Genomic DNA, 13,715 nt, shown 5'->3' with positions numbered 1-13,715 from the left:
AGTGGCTGGAAGTCAATGGTTGCCTAATCGATTCCAGTTAAGGCTTGGAACACAGCTTCATCACTTATAAGGTTGGAGGGGTCAACATCAAGGGCATAGGTGTGCTTACAGATTGGTAGAATAAGATCCTCTACATCATGTGTTCGCACAGGATATCTTTTCTGATCAGAATCATAAACTGGCTGATAGTAAGAGAGATCTGTTTCCTCAGCCAATTTGCTCACTAAAGGGTGCATTTCCCTTGTCAACCTTCGAAGATCGTCGTTGTTAAACTCTGGACCGTCCTCCTTTACGCCAGGGTAGCCGTTGCCTATATCCGACGGTTCAAGATCTGGTATCCATGCCTTAGCCTGAATTAGCGCAGTCGGCGCACCTGACCTTGCAGCTGATCTTTTTAGTTCGTCCAACTGGGCAGGCAGCATTGACAGCTTCTCAATGGTTTCCTTTATCAAGGTTGGAGGCAGTTTGTTATGCGCAGCGGTGCAAATGGCCTGTTGGGCTCCGGAATATAACTGCTCTATCAGAGTATAGGCAGCCTTCAGTTTCATCCGCATGTTAGAGCCCAGATGGGTAATGCGAGTTCATGTGTCATTGCGAGCATCAGTAAACCGGTAACTGATGAGATAATTTATGTTGGAAACTTCAGGTGAGGGGACTTACCAAAAATAGCAGAGGTCATGGCATTGATCTGCCGCTTTAAACCGGTCAGCTTTTCGACCACCGGCTTAAGGGCTGCTTATGCGCCTTCAGCTCTCTTTTGCAAAGCGGTTTTCTGTGTGCCCCAATCCGCCCGTTCCTTCTTCAAAGTTTCCTTTAGCTTATCCATGGCTGCTAAGGCACTGGTCAGTTCCTCTTTGGCTTTGGAGGTTTCTACTTGCTGGGATTTGATATTTTCCTGAAGATCAATGGTTTGGGATTCCTTTTTGCTCAGCTCAGCCTATAAGAGAAAGACATATTATAAGGTGGCAGTGAATATTGGAAGTCCCAAGCACATAACAAGTTATACACTTGGCACTTGGGGGCTAATGCCTATTTTCTTGATTATCAGAAATTTTTTAACAAGCCCAAGCACAATACAAGTATTATTCTTGACACTTGGGGGCTAATGTACGTTTTCTCAAAGTAACATTGGTTAAAGTCCCGGTTCAGCTTAGAAAGATAAACCGGCCCTTGGGGACTACACAGGCGAAAGTTAAAAGATTACAATTCTAAAGCACCGGTTCATCTTCAAAAGATCAACCGACCCTTGGAGGCTAAGCATGCAAAGTTGAGGTATTACAAAGTCCCGGTATAGATTGGCATCATAAATCGGCCCTTGGGGGCTATTGGAGTTGGTACTTGAAGTTGGACATAAGAGAGAAATAGTTATGTAGTTACCTTATATCGCTCCTTCATCAGATTCACTAAACCGGCTTCATAGTCACGGTTTGTGTATAGACGGTTTAAAAAACCAGAATGAAGTTCTTGGGCGTTGAGGTGGGCGTAGCTTGACAAGTCTGTGCTCCACTTGCCTTTGCCCATAGCAGAAAGTTCCTCCTAGGTACTATGCTTTGATAACGCAACAAGATTGCCAGGGGTGGTATGGCCAATGCCAGTAATTATAATATCATCTTTCTTGTCACCGGCAGCTTTTACTAGAGGTTACGGTTTATCAGCGGCCTTAGTTGGACTTGACGGTTTATCATCAGTTCGGACCGGGCTTGCCGGTTTATCAGCATGGCCAATTGCATCAACTTCTACTTGTTCAACAAAATCATGGTCTTGAGGGGGCGGATCATCAAACATGGCGTCAGCATTTGTTCCTTCTGGCTCTGGAGTTCTCTCTAGTTCAACAACCACATGGTCATCAGATGGTTTATTTACTTGAGCTTTCTTGCTGGGTCTGGCCTTGGCCCTGAAAGGAAAAGATATAAAGGTCAGTATAACCTGCAAGTATGAAGCGTCAAAATATTAAGTTTAAAGTATTTACCCAGGAACAGTCTTAAAAGGAGGGAGCTGTGTGGCCGTTGACTCGCCAGATGATGGATGAGGCGTTCCCTGATAATTTGAATCGGACGGATTAAGGGGTTGTCAGAAATAACCTGCCTTGGGATAAGAAGGATCGGAAGTAGGTGAGATCTCAGATTGACGCTTCCAAACCGGAGTGTTCGGTAAACCGGCTGAAGCGACTACTTGGCCGTTGTGTCGAGTTGTGCGGCGAGCTTCGTGTTGCTGCTTCTTCAAAAGAAAGTGTGGGTCCAAGTGAGTTAGGGGGTGAGAAAATCTTACTTTCCGGATTGCTTGACGGATTTTTTGTGTTGGCAGAGGGTCTGAACCGGAGGAAAGGATAATTACCTCTGCGTCATCGGCTTGGGTGCCTTCAGCGTCATCGTGATAATAATCATTGTCAATGAGGTGTATGAAAAATGAACCAAGAGAGTCAAGTTCTACCTCTGAGGCCAGATTATCAAGATCATCATCGAGCTTCAACCCGGTGGATTCAACTGCCCTCTTCTTGGCAGGTCTCTTGACAACCTTCGTCTTAGGTCGAGGGGTCTTGGCCGGTTTATCTTGAGGTTTTTTCTTCCAAAATGGGTCGTCACCCTATTAAAAGATTAACAGAGGATATAAAAGATTGCACAGTTAAGAATATCAATTATAATCAGGAGTGAGGCAATTCTTACAGCTGGCGGTTTATTCAAGGTATAGAAGGGACTTAACCCGGTCTTGCTGCAAACAGCCTCCGATTCATTCAGCATCTTCTTAACAGACTCAGTAATTTCAGCCTCTGTTAGCTGAATATCAATATGTCGTTGAGGATCTTTTGAGTCCCCCGTGTACTCACACATTAAACCGGGGCGACGGCTTAACGGTAAAATACTCCAAGATATCCAGCAACAAACAAAGTCAACTCCTGTCAAGCCGTTAGCCATGAAAGCTCTGAGCTTGGCGAGTTGTGGTGCATATGTGGCATGTTCCTTGGCAGTCAGTCGTTGCGGAAATGGATGTGTGTTGGTAAGCTGGTGAGCACAATAACCCGGAAAATGGTTCTCATCTTCAGGGGAAGTATCCTTACAGTAGAACCAAGTTTGGTTCCAATCCTTAGGATGGCTATGAAGTTTGGCATGAGGGAAGCTGACGTCCTTCCTCTTCTGAATGGAGACGCCGCCAAGTTCAGTGTTGGGCCCGTCTACTAATTCAGTATGATGGTTTAAATAGAAAAAATCCCGGAACAATTCGACGGTGCAGATAGGCCTCACAAAACACTTGAAAGTCGCAAATATTGGACACAGAGTTGGGTCCAATATCTTGAGGGTGGATCTGGAAGCTGGCAAGCACATCACGGAAAAACTTGGATCCGGGCAGTTTAAAACCACGACTCATGTGATCAACAAATACCACTACCTCACCGTCTTTAGGGGTAGGAGGATTTTCTGGACCGGGAACTCGCCAGTGGATTTCGCTTTGTTTTGGTAAAGCGCCAATTCTGACACATCCATCTAGTTGCTCTTCAGTAACCCGGGAAGGGACCTAGTTACATGCATAAAATTGTTTGGCCATTTCAAGTGAAGAGCTGGAAAAAGATTGATGCAGGTTTAAGACTCATGGTTGGCAAGCTTAAAGAGTAGCAGGTTAAGGGAAAAGCATTCAAGCATGCAAATTGTTAAACTGGAGGTTGATGCTATTATAAATGGTAAAGCGATTGGCGGTTTACGAGAGGACTAATGGCATATGGCAGATTATTTTCTAAAGGATAAACTGCCTACGCAGATAATGAAAATACAGATCTGAAGCAAAAAACGACTAAGTGAGGAAAAACAAGTTTCATAGGTTCACATTGGAATTTTGGATCTACCACATGTTAGGAAAAGGAAAAGATTTAGATCTAAAAAGTTGGTGCTTGAGCAGTTCGCAAGGGTCTAGATTGGTTTTTATACATAAAAGGGCATGGTTTGATAGGCAAAATAAGGACCGTCATTGCTACCGCACAAAGGAACATCAAGTTTGAAGTTTGTTATATAGGATCTAATGAAGAACAAGGGTAGAACGCCATGAAGCTTCTACGAACTCGCGAGAACCCTAGCGGATCTACAGAGGAAGGGAAGAGGAACTTACCAAGGCTGTTGAAGTAGCGGAGGCAGGCCGTGTTTTTCTGGAACGTTTAGGTTGATGCAGCGGCCGGAGGTGAAGCAAAGGGTGGAGCTTGACGACGATGGCTGCGCGTACGGGTCAGGACGGCGCGAGGAAGAAGAAGCGAGGAGGCAAGAGGGAAAAAATGAAAAGGACCCCCCGGTCTTATTTATAAGGTGAAAGGATAAGTGACAGGCGTGAAAATCGAGGAGCCCAAAAGTTGGATATGTGACAAAGCGGTCGCCTTGATTATCGGAGGCTCATTAATGAAGGTGAGGTATATTCAATTTTTAATAACAGGTGACGTCGTGGCGGTTTATTACGAACCTGGAAGATGACGTCATGGCGTTTTACAAGATTTATGTGAAGGTGTGGAAGGAGGAATTTTTCTATGTGTTGAAGATTGACATGAACAAGTTCAAATCAATCTCGGGCCTAATGTTGGAGATATTACTATTAAGTATAAACCGGCCATGAAGGGCCGGGTTATGCTCACAATGAGTTAGTCGAGTTTGAAGCCCATGAAGACAAGAAGTATGGCGCTTTACAGAGGAGATCTAACATGAAGGCCCAGGGCCCAAAGGCGGATTAGAACCCATAGACATAAACCTGCATATGATATGTAACTTATGTTGTAAGGCAAGGAAAGATAGAAACCGAGCCGGGCACGTTTATGCGCCGGCCTCGAGATTCTGTAAACCGCCGGGCGTCAACCTGTGTATATAAAGGGACGACCCGGCGGCGGTTTAGAGATAGACAACAATAACTCGAGAGCCAGGCAAAGCGGATTCGCTCCCTGGTCATCGAAACCCTAGCAATTCCATCACAACTGTAGTAGGCTTTTACCTTCATCGTAAGGGGCCGAACAAGTATAATTTCTTGTGTCCCTTGTCCGCTTTAACCCCTTCAAGCTAACCCGTCGCGATGGCTCCATGACTAAGTCCTTTCACGAGGACATCTGCCGTGACAAAACCACAACACTTTGTGATAGTCCTCGAGGTCTGTGGCATTTTCCTCTTCCAAATACCATGAACTACTTATGGCAGAAGTTCCTCGTTGAACCGAAAGATCACAACCAGAGTGCTCTTGATGAGTTCTCGATTCCATGTTGTGACTCTGTCATTTCTACCTTTCTGCATGTGTTATCCGGAAGAAATATGTTGAACTCATTTGACATACTAATCTATGCATCCACAACTCAGAAAGATACATGTTCCTTTGAGTTGTCCTTCTTTAGTTGTATTCCAGCCCTCGTGTATCAGTTCATAGTTAGGAGTATTTGTGCATCCTTGTTCATCGATGCCTTTTACTCTTATGGTCCACCAAGCCATTCTACTCCGGAATGACTAGGACAAACAAACTCCAGTACCTCGTCCATTTCTAGTATTGGGTCAAAGTAGTTGTATTCCGCAGAAGAAATTCCAATCCAGCTTTTGTTCTGTTCTACCTTGGAGTCTTACTGAGGGATTCCTGGATTAGGGGGTCTCCGGACAGCCGGACTATACCCTTTGGCCGGACTGTTGGACTATGAAGATACAAGATTGAAGACTCTGTCTCATGTCCGGATGGGACTCTACTTGGCGTGGAAGGCAAGATAGGCAATACGGATATGTATATCTCTTCCTTTGTAACCGACCTTGTGTAACCCTAGCCCCTTCCGGTGTCTATATAAACCAGAGGGGTTTAGTTCGTAGGACAACATACAATCATACCATAGGCTAGCTTCTAGGGTTTAGCCTCTCCGATCTCATGGTAGATCAACTCTTGTAATACTCATATCATCAAGATTAAATCAAGCAGGGCGTAGGGTTTTACCTCCATCAAGAGGGCCCGAACCTGGGTAAAACATCATGTCCCCTGCCTCTTGTTACCATCCGCCTTAGACGCACAGTTCGGGACCCCCTACCCGAGATCCGTCGGTTTTGACACCGACATTGATGCTTTCATTGAGAGTTCCTCTGTGTCGTCACCATTAGGCTTGATGGCTCCTACTATCATCGACAGTGATGCAGTCCAGGGTGAGACTTTTCTCCTCGGACAGATCTTTGTGTTCGGCGGCTTCGCACTGCGGGCCAACTCGCTTGGCCATCTGGAGCAGATCGAAAGTTACTCCCCTGGTCACCAGGTCAGGTTTGGAAACTTAAATTACACGACCAATATCCGCGGAGACTTGATCTTCGACGGATTCGAGCCCTTGCCTTGTGCGCCACGCGGTCACGATGAGTACGATCTAGCTCTACCATCGGACAGTGTTCAAGAAATCGCACCGGCAGCCGCTCTGACCCTCAATTCGGAGCCGGTTGCGCCATCCATGGACGGGTGGATAGACCCCGTCGCGGAGGCCATATCCTTTGCGGTGATCGAGCCGAATATCGACCTTACCCTTCACGAGAGCCGTGTTGCCAAACTACCGGATCCTTCTCCGGCCACGGACTCCGAACTGCCTGCGCCCGTACCTATCGAATCCGATTGGGCGTCAATCATGGAGTTTACCTCCGCGGATATTTTTCAGCATGCACCCTTCGGCGACATGCTGAACTCATTAAGGTCTCTCTCCTTGTTAGGAGGATCCTAGCCGAACTATGTCCGGCAGGATTGGGATGCGGATGACGAAGAAATTCGCCGCCCACCCACCACCCACTTAGTAGCCACTCTCGACGACTTAACCGACATGCTCGACTTCAACTCCGAAGACATCGACTGTATGGACGACGATGCGGGAGACGAAGAGGAACCACTGCCCACAGGGCATTGGACAGCCACCTCATCATACGATATATACATGGTGGACACACCCAAAGAAGGCAATGGCGACGAGACAATGGAGGATGACCCCTCCAAGAAGCAACACAAGCGCCGGCGTTAGCGGCGCCGCTCTAAGTCCCTCCAAGGCAAAAGTGGTGATACCGGCACCGGAGATAATAGCACACCGGACAGTGCCGAAGACAATAATAATCCCCTCCAGCAAGATTTAGAGCAGGAGGATGGAAGAGCCAGCACTCCTGAGAGAGCGGCAGTGGAGAGGCGGAGGATGATAATTACATGCCTCCCTCCGGAGACGAGGCAAGCCTCGACGATGACGAATTCGTCGTGCCAGAGGATCCCGTCGAACAAGAGCACTTCAAGCGCCGGCTTATAGCCACGACAAATAGCCTTAAGAAAAAGCAGCAGCAGTTTCAAGCTGATCAAGATTTGCTAGCTGACAGATGGACTGAAGTCCTGGCGGCTGAGGAATATAAACTCGAACGCCCCTCCAAGAGTTACCCAAAGTGCAGGTTGCTACCCCGACTGGAGGAGGAAGCACCGAAACCTACAGCCCCGGCGTATGACGCGGCTGATCGGCCACCTCGTGGCCGCGACAGAGAGACATTCCAGCCAAAAGCTCAGCCCGCACCCCGACGTCATTCAAATAAAAAGGCATGGGGAAATACGCCAGACCTACGAGACGTATTTGAGGACAAAGCAAAACATGCAAGATCGATCTACGGATCACGAGGGCGCGCCACTATGCGAGACGATAATCCTCACGCCAGATACAGTAAAAGTAAGTCCGGCCGGGCCGAACACAGCGGGCAAGACTCATTCGAGCTGCGTCGCGATATAGCCCAGTACAGAGGCGCCGCACACCCCTTATGCTCCATAGACGAAGTAATGGATCATCAAATACCAGAGGGTTTCAAACCCGTAAATATAGAATCATACGACGGCACAATAGATCCTGCGGTATGGATCGTGGATTTCCTCCTACACATCCACATGGCCCGCGGCGATGACCTACATGCCATCAAATACCTCCCACTCAAACTCAAAGGACCAGCTCGGCATTGGCTCAACAGCTTGCCAGCAGAGTCCATTGGCTGTTGGGAAGATCTGGAAGCCACATTCCTCGACAACTTTCAGGGCACTTACGTGCGACCACCAGATGCGGATGACTTGAGCCACATAATTCAGCAGCCAGAGGAATCGGCCAGGCAATTCTGGACACGGTTCCTAACAAAGAAAAATCAAATCGTCGACTGTCCGGATGCAGAGGCCCTAGCAGCTTTCAAGCACAACATCCGCGACGAATGGCTCGCCCGGCACCTTGGCCAGGAAAAGCTGAAATCTATGGCAGCCCTCACGACACTCATGACCCGCTTTTGTGCGGGAGAAGACAGCTGGCTGGCTCGCAGCAATAACATATCAAAGAACCATGGTACTTCGGATACCAAGGATGGCAATGGTAGATCACGTCGCAATAAACATAAGCGCCGCATTAACAGCGACAATACCAAGGATACGGCAGTCAATGCCGGATTCAAAGGCTCTAAACCGGTCAGCGGAAAAAGGCATTCAAAAGAAGCACTCCGGGCCCGTCCAGTTTGGACCGTATACTCGATCGCTCGTGTCAAATACACGGCACCCCCGACAAGCCAGCCAACCACACCAATAGGGATTGTTGGGTGTTCAAGCAGGCCGATAAGTTAAATGCCGAAAATAAAGATAAGGGGTCACATAGTGATGACGAGGAGGAGCCCCGGCAGCCGAACACCAGAGGATAGAAGAGGTTCCCCCTCAAGTGCGGATGGTGAACATGATATACGCAATCCACATCCCCAAGAGGGAACGGAAGAGTGCGCTCAGGGACGTATATGCGTTGGAGCCAGTCGCCCCAAAGTTCAACCCATGGTCTTCCTTTCCGATCACCTTCGACCGCAGGGACCACCACACTAGTATCCGTCATGGCGGATTCGCCGCATTGGTCTTAGACCCAATCATTGACGGATTTCACCTCACTCGAGTCCTTATGGATGGCGGCAGCAGCCTGAACCTGCTTTATCAGGACACAATGCGCAAAATGGGTATCGACCCCTCAAGGATCAAACCCACAAAAATGACCTTTAAAGGCGTCATACCAGGTGTAGAGGCCCATTGCACAGGCTCAGTCACACTGGAAGTGGTCTTCGGATCCCCGGATAACTTCCGAAGTGGAGAGTTAATCTTCGACATAGTCCCGTTCTGCAGTGGCTACGATGCACTGCTCGGGCGAACCGCATTTGCAAGATTCAATGCAGTACCACATTATGCATATCTCAAGCTCAAAATGCCAGGACCTCAGGGGGTCATCACAGTCAATGGAAACACAGAGCGCTCTCTCCACACGGAGGAGCACACTGCGACCCTCGCAGCAGAAGCACAAAGCAGCCTCTTAAGGCAATCCACTAGTTCGGCGATTAAGGACCCGGACACCTTCAAGTGCGCCCGGAGTAATCGGCAACAGGACCTCCTGGCACGTTCCGAGCTCGCATAGCAATGCGGCCCCCACCCCGGTCCCAGCTAAACGGCAAAATCTGTGCCACGCGTACATAATTACGCATTAAAAATACCATGGGCACAGACGGGGAGGGGGTCACGACTGCGGCACGCCCCAAGTCGCGGCTTAAACCGCACTAGGGGCTTCCCGCTTTGTTATTTTTCTCTTTCAGGACTTTAATCTCTGGAAACCTTGTCCGGCAGCATGATTGCCGAACACATGATGCAACAACCAAGGAGGTAGAAAGCTACGTCACACCACGGAACTCCCAGGTGGATTACGATAACGAGTGAAATATTTGCTTTAATACTATTCCTCAGCTTGCCCTTGGAAGGGCCATGTCAAACAGTCCTACTTTTTGCTTATCGCACTACTTGTATCATTCTGCTTTAACGCACCTTTTTGAATAAACAATGCATTGCATTAAGACTATTATTGCATTCTTCCTTTTTATATATATGTTCATTCACGACATCTAGCACCCGTACACTCTGGTACGGCCAATACGATAGGGGCTTAAGCATACCCCATAATACGGCGTGAGAAGTCCGAACACTTTCGATAGTGCGGCACCCCGAACTTATAGCATTATATGCATCAGCTCCGAATCATGTCTTGGGTCAATAGTTGGGTTTGCCCGGCTCCCATGTTTTGGTACCTTACGTTACGCTATATCGGCTAAGGTAGCATTGGGAGAACTACTGCGATTGTGCCCCGGTTCTGATGGGCTAAGCACCTCAGTAGAGAAAGCTAAAACTGACTGTCATGATAAGGCGAGAGACTGGTCACTGTTCAAGAGGTTTCAAGTCCCTAAAGACCTATGCCGCTTAGAGCGAGGAGTCGGCCCTGTCCAGCTTAAGGCGTGTATCGCGCCCCGAATTCGGCCTTCCAAATACTAGGGGCTTCGCTGAAATTTAAAATTGTAGAATTCTATGGCTAAGTGAGAGTGATAACGCACTATGGTCCCATTGCCTTGTTCGTTGTGCTAAGCACCTCCCTCGAAGGACCCAAAAATGGGAACAAGAGTGCTCAGGTTTATCCCGAACACCCCAGCACTCGTGGCATGGGGGCAGAAGCCGACGACTAGCCATCTCTCAGATTTGATAAACAGCTGAACAGAAGGTAATATTTTAAATTCAGACAAGCGTTGCATAGCGCATATGAACAAGTTTTCATAATACAGGATCACACGAGCAAGTTTACTCAAATATTACATCTTTCGTACACTTGTTCGCTATGAGACGGGCACCCTTCAGGACACCCTCATAGTACATCTCGGGGTGGCGATGCTCCTTGCCCTGCGGCGGCCCTTCCTTCACCGGCTTCACGGCGTCCATCTTGGCCCATTGCACCTTCACACGGGCGAAAGCCCGGCGTGCACCTTCGATGCAGACGGACTGCTTGATGACTTCCAGCTGTGGGCAGGCATCCACAAGCCGCCTTACTAGGCCGAAGTAGCTGTTGGGAAGGGCGTCGCCAGGCCACATCCGGACTATAAAGCCCTTCATGGCCTAATCGTCCGCCTTGTGCAGCTCGATCAGTTGCTTCAGCTGGTTGCTCAGAGGCATCGGGTGTTTGGTCCCAGTATACTGAGACCAGAATAGCTTCTCCGTTGAGCTTCCCTCCTCGGCCTGGTAAAACTGTGCGGCATCCGACACACTGCGGGGCAAATCTGCGAATGCTCCTGGAGAGCTCCGGATTCGGGTAAGTAACAAGTAATTTACTTTCACATGCTTGCTTTGCATATAGAATGCCTTACCCGCCGCTATCTTCTTCATCGCATCAATCTCCTGGAGGGCCTTTTGGGCTTTGGCCTTGGCATTCTTTGTGCTCTCGAGGGCCACGGCAAGCTCGGACTCTCGCGTCTTCAAGTCAAGCTCCAACGCCTCGTGATTCGTCACGAGAGCGTGGAGCTCTTGATGCACCTCGCCCACCCGTGCCTCCTGCCTTTCCCGCTCGGTGCGCTCCTTGGACGCTTTGTTTTCAGCCTCGGATAGCGCTTGCTTCAGGGTCGCCACCTCGGTCGTGGCTCCTGGAAAATTTACAATGATCCTGTCATTTCGCAATCGCATTCTTTTTTATATATCCATAGACTAGGTATTACTTACCTTTGTTCTCCTCGAGCTGCCTCTTGGCAAGGCCGAGCTCTTCCTTGGACCCTTCGAGGTCCTGCTTCAGTGCGGCAACCTCCACAGTCAGTGCGGCAGAGGCCAGTAGCGATGCCTGCATACGCATATAGACATATTTATGTTAGACTCCTGCGATATTGTTTGATCCACTGTTCGGCTTTTCCTTGTGAACACCGAACAGAGCATCATGTCTATGCGGTCATATTTTTCCTATATTTCAAATACTTACCTCAAAGCCTGTTAGAAGGGTGGCACAGGTTTCAGTCAGTCCGCTCTTGGCGGACTGAACCTTCTGGATCACCGCACTCATAATAGTGCGGTGCAATTCGTCGATGGAAGCACTGCGAAGCGCTCCCAGCAGAACTTCCGGTGACCCTGGATGGGCAGAGGTCACCGGCACAGGCGTCTTGCCCCTTTTGGAAGGAGGCCGCCTGCCCGAGTCCGGAACCACTGGAGGTTCCGGCGCGGTGTTCGGCTGAGGGCCGAACTCGGAGCCCTCGGGAGCCTTGCTCCCTCTGCTCCCGGAATCCGGAAGGTCGCCTTGAGGCGCCTCCGGGACTGTCTCCCCTCGACCCGGTGCCTCTTGAGACAATATCTCGGCGTTGTCCATAGGGCAAGGGGAGGTGGCAGTCGGAAGTGGATCGCTATCCATATCCGACGAGCCTAGGGAGCCGTTCGACGAAGATACGTCGATACGGGCTCGCGGTGGTCTGCATAATCATAATTCGGCGTTAGGAGAAGCAGTGCGCAAAGGTATGCTATGAGTTACTCTGGCATCCGAATACTTACGACTTCGCCAGGGGCTTGGCCCTGAGCAGCCACTCGTCTTCGCCTTCAGCAGCGGTGGTGGAGTAGTCCGGAAGGAGAGTCCTTCCCTTCTTGGACCCTTCGGCCCCCCCGGTTGGGGCGGCCTTCCTTTTCTTGTCTCCCCCGACTAGAGGGGGAGCATCTTCATCTTCCTCCTCGTCTTCGGGGGAGGAGTGCGTCACGGAGTTATCGGACGATGAGTCCGATAACACCTGGCGTCGGGAACTCTTTCGGGTTCCCTTGGCCTTCTTGGTCTTCTCCGGCACCTTCTAGGGAGCCGAAGTCAGCATCTCCGTCAGGAGAGCGTCCGCAGTGTCTTCGGGCAGAGGGGCCGGACAGTTAATCTGCCCCGACGTCTCCACCCAGTCCTGTCAAAGGCATGGAGCTCAGACCCTGCACATGATTAAGGTAGGGGAAATAAAATATCCTATCGGAAGTATATAACTCACCAAATGCGCTGGGCGCTTCGCGCTTAGCCCGCGGTCCTCGGTGAGAGAGGGAGGGACCTCGGCGCCCTTGAACAGCACCCTCCAGACGTCCTTGTGTGTCATGTCGAAGAGCTCGCTTAGAGTCTGGTGCTGGGCTGGGTCGAACTCCCACAAGTTGAAATCCAGTTGTTGACACGGGAGGATCCGGCGGATGAGCATGACCTGGACTATGTTGACAAGCTTGAGCTTCTTGCTTGCCATATTCCAGATACATTTCTGGAGTCCGTCCAGCTCCACCGATGAACCCCAGGATAGGCCCTTCTCTTTCCAGGAGGTGAGCCGCGTGGGGATTCCGGATCGAAACTCGGGGGCCACCACCAGTTGGTGTTGCGCGGCTCGGTGATGTAGAACCACGCCGATTGCCACCCCTTTATGGTCTCCACGAAGGAGCCTTCAAGCCATATAACGTTGGGCATATTGCCCACCATGGCTCCGCCGCATTCCGCTTGTTGTCCTCCTACCACCTTCGGCTTGATATTGAAGGTCTTTAACCACAGGCCGAAGTGGGGACGGATGCGGAGGAAAGCCTCACACACGACGATGAACGCCGAAATGTTGAGGATGAAGTTCGGGTCCAGATCATGGAAGTCCAGCCCGTAGTAGAACATGAGACCGCGGACGAATGGATGGAGGGGAAACCCCAGTCCGCGGAGGAAGTGGTGGAGGAAAACTACCCTCTCGTGAGGTTCAAGGGTAGGAACGATCTGCCCCGTAGCGGGCAGCCGATGCACGATATTCGCGGCTAAGTATCCGGCTCCGCGCAGCTTCTTGATGTGTCCCTCCGTAACGGAGGAAGCCATCCATTTGCCTCCCGCTCCGGACATGATTGGAGAAGGTTGAGGGGAAGGATGTGGACTTGGGCGTTGGAGCTCGAGTACGCAAGAATGG

This window comes from Triticum urartu, chromosome 7 (genome assembly GCF_003073215.2).
Source record: "Triticum urartu cultivar G1812 chromosome 7, Tu2.1, whole genome shotgun sequence".
Lineage (NCBI taxonomy): Eukaryota > Viridiplantae > Streptophyta > Magnoliopsida > Poales > Poaceae > Triticum > Triticum urartu.
The sequence above is the reverse complement of the archived record's forward strand: the minus strand, read 5'-3'. Positions refer to the sequence as shown.